Raw genomic sequence first — 9,004 nt, forward strand, 5'->3', positions numbered from 1 at the left:
TGCATCGTGGGATGAAGGCCGAGAAACGTAATTATTGATGAATAATCAGAAAGCTGTAGACACCTTAGACACCAAGTGAAGACAAAGTAGTTGTTTCTAATAAACTTTTCACATAAGGTCTACTCAAGGGACAACTCGTATTCAATTTCTAATGACATATTTATGCCACTCAAACACAAATGGACCCAAGTGAATGGAGTCACGGAGTAAGAGCTGAGAACCATAAGGTGAAAGAAGCATGTATTTACATGTGTTACTAAAAATAATTTCAACCTAAATTTCTTGGTCATATAGTCTAGAGCTGGGGTGTCAAACTCAAATACACAGTGGGCCAAAATTCAAAACTGGAACAAAGTTGCGGGCTAACGTTAATATTTATTGAAATATATTTATTCCTCCAGATATAAGAATGAATCTTTTCTTATGGACTCAAACACATTTTGCTAAAAAAATGAATTTGGAACAAGAAAAGCTTAATACTAAACAATATATATATTAGCTGTATAATACCAGTAGGCCAGCTCTGATAGTAATTTGGTATGGCTCCGCGGGCCAAATGTAATTAGGCTGCGGGCCAAACTTGGCCCGCGGGCCAGAGTTTGACACCTATGGTCTAGAGGGTGTTTAAGTAACTGTAACCCTAACCCTTTTTAAGATACCAAGGCAAAGGCAAAAAGATGTCATTAGTGTTGATAATAGATACTCCAGTAATAAAATGTAATTTCACCATGAGTAGGAAGAATTTGTAATTTTTTTAATTTGAAAAAGCACTATATAACTTCTGCTGGTTATTTTCTATAAAAGTTGGGATTAACAGGAGGCTCTAAAAAAGAGGACGCTGACAAGAAGCATAATTTTACAAAAGCCAAACCAGAGGAAACTGATCTCCCAAAGGAAACTGCTAATAAATGGCACAGAGGGAACTGCTTTTTCAGAGAAACATGTACACTTCCTTTATTTAAGTTAATAAGCGTTTATATTAGAGCAGATTGTAACAGATCACTGTGACAGCTATGGCTATGCTAGCTACTTTGACTACAGGGGGAAAGGAACACAAGTCAGAATAACCTTTGGTAAATAACAATCCGATCTATTTTGAGTGAGAACAAGTCTACATTTGACAGGTTGATATGAAATTAAATCTTTGTTATACTTTATGCTTAATTTGACATGCAAGGAAAAATAAAACGTCTGTGTAAATGACCGGTTTATTTATTATTTATCAGTTTAGTGTAATCATATATAAGGTGACAAAAGATTTTTGCACACATTTTTTTTTCTTTCTATGAAAGATTTTGTTGGATTTATCGAGATATTACACTGTAATTCTGCTTTTCATTACTGGGGAAAAGGAACAATGGTCACCGTCACAACAGGTAAGACAAGCTTTCTGTATTGTTCATATTAAAAATGTTTGACTTTCACAGTTTAATTTGACACATTTAGAACTTCAGCGTGGTTGTTTTTTGTATGTTGCATATTTTTGAGATTTTATACTAGACACTGTTTTGGACTACTGGGGATAAGCCACAACCAGGTAAAGGGATCTGATTTCTTTTTCTTTAATGTTGACATTTAAGTTCAAAAACACTGTGAAAACCATGCAGTGCTTTAATTTCTAGCGTATCACAAGTCTACAATCTGTAGTCATAATTTTAACTCTGGTGATTAAAAACTTTGTGACCTTTAATTTAATTGAAACATAACTATGTACACAATTATTAAGTTTAGAGTGGTTCTAATTATTTCCGAAGTCAGAAAAACTTTACAAATTAACAGGATATCCGAGAAGTTAGTTTTTGTGAGAGGTGCAAAAGACTCAACTGTGATAACTGGGCTTTCAACTACTGGGGGAAAGGTACAATGGTTACAGTCACAACAGGTAAGGCAGTTGAAATATGTCCTTAATCTTAAGATTTTGAGTTAAAAACTTTGATATTTTCCGAAGAAACAGTGTGTTAGTGTACAGTGTATTCCCACTGTATTTGTAAAATACTGCAAGTCGAGTGTGAGGTCATTTGAAGACTCAGTTTAAACACTTGGTGGTGAAAAACAGGTTTAATTCAGTCTTTTGAATCTCAATTTGCACAAACAACATGAAGAAAACCAAGTATGCCAAGATGCAAAGTCTGTTTTTATATGAAGTGGTGAATAACTTGTTAGACTGTGACTACGCTTTTGACTACTGGGGGAAAGGGCACAATGGTCACCGTCATGTCAGGAATGAATTGATGTATTTTTCACTAAAGACAGAATTTTTTATTTTTATCCAAGACTAGTACAATGTTGATTCATCTATTGGGATAAACTCAGCAAAGCAAGTCATTGGAACACTTTGTAGCCAAAAGAGCAAAGAACTTGTAAAAAACTGGACTTAATTTATTGATGTTAGTTATAGCTATATCAAGAAGTAAGTGTTTTAAACTTATTTTAATTTTCTCTGAGACCGAAATCAGAATGTCATAGTGATTAATTTTTGTAAGAAATAAGACAAGACTCGGTTAACTGTCACAAATGACCCATATGGAAAAGATATATATAAATCTTATAAAGTTTGTATCTCTCTTGTGTGAAACTTGTATGAAAAGCATATAAGAGTGAAAACAGATATAAGATCCCTTGAAAAATTATATAATGAAACTTGTATGTTTTGGATACTTACTAAAACAATGTATGAAAGTAATGCAAAAGTGGCCACTTTCATGAGTAAATCATGTAAGCCTTATATGATTTACTCATGAAAGTGGCCACTTTCATGAGTAATCACATATAAGTTTTTACTATTTCTTTTCCGTATGGGGAGGTTTAGGCTACTAAGAAAATGGCATCAAGATAAAAATGTCATCAGGTAAGACCTGTCCTATCTAAAATCTGCATAGGATATGTTTCGGATAGAGAAATTCATTTTACAAGATATAATATAACTTCCCATTCAGTGAAGGTTTACTTCAAAATACAGTTATTGTGTTAAAGTACATTTATTGTAAAAATATTCTCAAACGTGATAATGTCAAAATGGGTATAATTGGGTGATTTAATAGGATTTTAATCTAGTGGGATTAAGAAAAGGTTCTATTTAGACTTTCTCCATATCATGAATAGATTAGCCTTTTGATATCATGAAAGAACTAGATTCTATACTGTGCTACGGTGTTTTTGACTATTGGGGAAAGGGGACAACAGTCACTGTTTCATCAGGTAAGAATACCATCTCATTTCAGAGATCACTGCTGAAGTTGGATCAAATTTATTGTGGTTTGTAAGAATTTGCCATCAACACTGTGAAAGGACATTTAACAACTTTACGCAATGCTTTACAAATAAGTTCTTCTCATATTCTACATTTAAAATAATGTTCTAATTTATGTGTTGAATAACAGAAAAGTAAACGTATAATTCTATCGGGGGATCCTGATGAACCAACTGCCTCCAAAGCAATGTTGCAGGGAAGGACTCGGGCACTTGAAATGTTTTTCTATTGAACATTTAGAGAAGGTAATTGTCTTCACGCTGGCCTTTATTAAACAAAATGATCCGCTCAAGTGTTTTCTCTTTAAGCATTTTCAAGGGGAAATGTCTGGTATGTTATTGTATTTCTATTCTGGTGTCTTAATTACTGTTGTCTCCCCTTTCTTAGCCACTTCAAGTCCACCCACTGTGTTTCCTCTGATACCATGTGGTTCTGAAAGTGGAGATGTTGTCACTCTTTGGCTGCCTTGCCACTGGCTTTAACCCTCCTTTCTCATGGAACAAAGGCAGCACTGCCTTGAAAGACTTCATCCAGTACCCTGCAGTTCAAAATGGCAATGTTTATACTGGAGTCAGTCAAATCCGAGTGAGGAGACAGGACTGGGATACACAACAGAATTTTCAATGTGGTGTCAATCACACTGTTGGAAATGGACAGGCTAATATCACAAAACCACGTAAGCCTCATGCTTAGTCACATTTAATCAATTTATCTTATTCTGTTTGACTTACAACAAGTTTACATGAAAAAATATATATATTCCAAAGGTCTGATGCGTAATGCATTATCAAATGCAATAGCTTTCTTCAATAAAAGTTCTTTTTGTTGTTGTTGTTTATGAACAGTAATTACAGTTACTCTTAAATTATTACTGAGCTACACCTAGTGATTGCTACCTCTGATAAGAATACAAGTTAGTTCTCTTTAGTTCTCTATTTATTTGGTTCACGGTTTTGATGTTTTTGGAAGATTTGTACTGGAAGCAAACTTATTGTAAGTTCACCCCAAGCTGCTTATATTGACAAAGAATCTGAGCATACCAAGGAAAAAATGTTTCAACTTTAAAACCCCAAACCATATTCAGATATGCTGCTTATGTCAAATAAATGACATAAAAGCAAATATTTCTCCTTATTAAATAGCATGACATGTTCTTAAATATTTCTCATTTCTGCGGTTAGCTTAATTTGTGATTCTAAATTGCCCAAAGGTGTGAATGTGACTGCAAATGGCGGTCTTTCTCTATGTGTTAGCCATGCGAAAAACGAATTACCTATCCAGGGTGTACCCTCACTCTCACCCTAAGGCAGTTAGGATCGGCTCCTGGTTCTTCCATGGAAGATAATGAATGGATGGATTTCTACATTTATGAATAGTTTGTAAATTGAAAAACAAAAACCATGCTCTTGCATACATACATTTGTGTACATCTTTGTGTTTCAGTGGCTTTTAAGCAGACACATTCGCAAAGACAGCAGCTTTATTCAGTAAATGTTGGATTTTGTGCGACAGTAACAATTACTAGTAAAGTATTACTGCACTAAAACTTATGATTGTTACTTCTGAGAAGGATAAGAGTTAGTTCTTGATAGTTCTCTATTTTTGGTTGTTGTTGCTTTTGGAAGGTAGAAGCTGACTTCACTGAAAGTACACCTTGCATTTATATGTTAAAAAAATAGCCTAAAAATACCAAGGAATAAGTGTTTCTACTTGAATAAAAGCACATTTAATTCCTTCTTGAATACATACATTTGTGTATATCTTTACTTTTCAGTGGTATTTGAGCAGAATCCAACTCTTAAAGTGATTTCCTCTCCTGATGAGGATGGTACCTATACTGCCTCCTGCTTTACCAAAGAGTTTGCACCAAAGAAACATGACATCAAATGGCTGAAAATTGGAGCTGACGTCACCAGCAAAAAAAGATCCGATCACTACAGTTTCTGAAACAAGACAGGCAGATGGAAAGAAAGTGTAGAACGCAGCAGGTTTTCTCACAGTAAATTCCAATGACTTGCATGAAGATACTGTATTTATGTGTAATTTTGCAGGAGGCCAAAGTGGATCTTTGAATAAAACTGACAGAGACTACACACTAGGTAACTGATTTTTCCACAACTGCCGATCCAAAAAACAGTATGTTACAATTACACACACGCACACACACACACACACACACACACACACACACACACACACCAATCTATTCATCCACATATATACATAACTTAATGTCTTCTTTTTAAACTTGTACATAAATCTCTCTGTTTAACTGAGTATCTCATTCTGATGGGACAGAGCCAACAGTGACAGTCCACATGCTCCCACAGCTGCACACTGACCAGTTTCAGTCTGAAGATAAAATCACTCTGGTGTGTCTGTTCACCAGTACTGTGAATAAGATGTATAAAATCGAATGGTCAGAAAGTTATGAACGAAATTCTAGACCTTATGCTACAGCCACCGACGACCCTGCACAGCAGAGCAAAAATGACCAGAAATGGCGAAGTATGAGTCTTTACACCACCAGTAAGGCAAACTGGGTCAAAAAAGATCCAACCAAAGAGTTCACCTGCTGTGTCGGAGTCGGACCTAAACATATTTTAAAAACAGTGTCCAGTGCCCATGGTAATTCCATAGAATGTGACTGTAACTACTAAGATTTAAATGTGATATTTTGTGCTTGTGTCATTCTTTGTCTGTGAGAGTTTTCTATATGAAAACCTGTGCACTTGAGATGTCAGTCACTGTGAGACAAAATGTTTGTTTTGTTTTCATCATGTTGTTGTTCAGCCTATGTGAGTCACAGTGTCCAATTGCTCGATATATGTGCTGTCTGTTTGAAGTAAACGTTGCATGGAAACTCTTTGGTATATGTGTAGATGGAAAACTTGAAGCGTCACAAAAAAAAAGAAAAATTCTTCCATTTTTCACTTTTCTATTAACACCATTAAAGAAGAGAAAAATTGTATTACCCCAATGAATAAATAGAAAACAGATGCACATAGCACTCCTCTAACCAAGTGTACTGTACCTTCTACTTTTTAGAATACCTTTGTGATCTGAGTTGGGACGATGTCACCGCTGAAGAGGATTTTAATAGCCTCTGGTCCACAGCTTCCTCCTTCATATTCTTCATATTCTCTCTCTTCTATAGCATAATCATCAGTCTTCTTAAGGTAAACATGCAATTTATATTTTCTGCATTTCAGTTTTATTGAAGAATGAAGTCTGTGAGTTGTAATGTAGGATAAACTCAATCACAAGAACATGCAGTACACTCAAAAGAGCACTCATAGATCAATTAAAAAAAATTAGGAACAAGGAATTGTAATGTTCTGTTTGCACTTTTTAAAATCACACCTTTATCATGAAAATTATATCATTTGATTTTTAAAGGAGGAAAAAAAATGAGTGTAATTTAGAAATGTTTAGGCTTTAATTTAATCCAAAACTATCTCCTAGTAACATTAAGATGTAAACTTAGAGTACATTAGGGTTTACTAGTAATAGTAATTAAATGACTGTTCTTAACAGATTTGTTTTAACCTTCTGATGATTTTTTGTTTTGGGTTTGTTTTTTTGCAGATAAAGAGATGATAACAAATGGGATGGAATGGGTGCGCTTCATTTCTAATCTGCTTTTAAAATTGATTTTTCATTTTATATTTATGCACATAATCATTCATTTTTTATATTAAATAGATGTCATATACAAATACCCACTTAGGAGATGTGCAAAATGTGAAAAATAATTAAATAAAATGAAACTACATATTATACTGCATCTTATGGTCATTTCACTTCTGTAAATGCTTCATTAAATTAAAGTTAGGTTAATAAGATTCAGTAAATAACATTTGGCACTTTAAATATTAAACAGAATATGAATGTGAGCATGTAATAAACATCAAAATCATTTTTGATGTCGCTCTATGATTTCTCAAGGTTTCTAAGAATAACACAACAGCATTTGAAGTCAATGTACCGTAAACCTCTGTTATCAGTTAGAGCCTGGAGGTTTTGAGTTTCCTGGTGCACCCCTGGGACCACACCTGCACAACTAAAACTGTGCACCAACCATTACAACTGTGGCATCTGGCAGCTTACTGTATTTGCATCTCCATAGTTCATTTGAGTCACATTTCCAAATTCCTGTTGTCAATTAAGGCCTGATGTTTTTCAGTTTCTAAACGTGCCATCTTTAGAGAGCTGCTTCTCTGCACGTTTGGGGCCACATTTGTATAAGTGGATTTCTTCAAGTCCCAAAAAATATCTTGTTAGGTTGCAAATGCATCCAGCTATAAATTGATACACATGCCTTCAGAAGGCATAAATGTTTGCAGACAAAAGAATATATGCTCAAAATGTAACCACACCCTCTCAAACTGCATTCAAGAAACTATATATATGTATATATATATATATATATATATATATATATATATACACACATATATATATAATTTTAAGCTTAGATGAATAAGTGACCTGTATTAACTCATTCACTGCCAGCCATGAGTCAACGTATGCTTTCAATTGACGTCTATAGACGTCAATGGCAGTGAATGAGTTAATTTCCTATAGTATTTTATTCTATAGGAAAAAGCCCAATCAGCACTGAATTCATGAATGTATCATCAATGCATGACAAGTCTTCCATCGACAAAAGTCGATTGGAAGGTTGCCCCCAACTGCAAACCGCAACAACTGAAGCAATGTGAAGGTGTGTGAGTGACAAAAGCCACAACTCAGCCACAGGAATAAAGGAGACAGGCCCAACCAAAGACAACAAAATTCCAGATTTCAATGAAGATCATGAAGTCAGCAGTCGGTACCTGTGTGCACAGGGATTTCAGCCAGAAACAGGTAGTTCACAACTTCATATAGTGAGGAGACAAAGCAAGAAGCAAAAGCAATCAAGCCTGTACAGTTACACACATATGCATATACTCTCTCACGCACAGATGCACACACAGAAAATCGATGTTGACATTGATCTATTGATTTTGTGTGGGGATTTTTTTTCTTTTAAAAATGTTTTTAAAAACAGGATAATACAAAATATTTCAAACATTAAATCATTCTTGTGTGGACAAAATATAGTACAAGTGTAATACAAATCAATATTCTTAATTAAAATAACAAAAGTAGCATAAACACATAGATTGTCCAGTTACTCATGCATCTAAGTTAAGAACAGTCACTGTTTCCGTTTTATTGCAATTAACATTTTATCCTTCATAATCCATTCAGTTTTAACCACTGTATTGTTTTGAAACCTCATCTAAAACATTTTCATCTGTGCCTGTATAAAAACTCAAAATACACCAAATATGTACAGCTTTACACAGTACCCAGTGAATAACTGAAGTGGGAAACATGATGAAATACCACCACCTAGTGGGTTAGCTTGTTTTGCAGTTAATAAAACAGTTGGAAGATGTTGATGCTTTGAATAGAAGCAGTGCTTGGAAACCAAAGAATTCACTTACTTCATGCAAACATTAAAAGGTGTTTATTATTATTATTATTTTTATCTGTATTTGCATTCAGATAATGCTGCTGTGTGGCTGAGAAACTGAAGCAGCAAAAAAGGAACTCCATCTCTGGCTGCCTCCTTTGTGTATTCAGAGAGGTGACATGTACAAATTCAACCCTTGCTTCTGCTGCCACCTACAGGTCTTTATGCAGACAAAAACATATAGTGTGAAACGGTGTGTCCCTGATTAATGAAAGAATGAACATAAAGTG

At 34.6% G+C, this 9,004-nt stretch overlaps 1 pseudogene across 1 annotated transcript; it reads left to right on the forward strand.

Annotated features, from left to right (window-relative positions):
- The first annotated feature begins 3,119 nt into the window (after positions 1-3,119).
- Positions 3,120-7,010, forward strand: LOC105941073 (immunoglobulin heavy constant mu-like; annotated as a pseudogene). The gene is made up of 6 exons (XR_013098189.1): positions 3,120-3,198; positions 3,638-3,926; positions 5,302-5,349; positions 5,549-5,878; positions 6,299-6,429; positions 6,839-7,010. The product of XR_013098189.1 is annotated as an immunoglobulin heavy constant mu-like (transcript).
- Positions 7,011-9,004: the final 1,994 nt, after the last annotated feature.

The sequence above is a fragment of the Maylandia zebra genome, linkage group LG4 (assembly GCF_041146795.1).
Source record: "Maylandia zebra isolate NMK-2024a linkage group LG4, Mzebra_GT3a, whole genome shotgun sequence".
Taxonomy (NCBI): domain Eukaryota; kingdom Metazoa; phylum Chordata; class Actinopteri; order Cichliformes; family Cichlidae; genus Maylandia; species Maylandia zebra.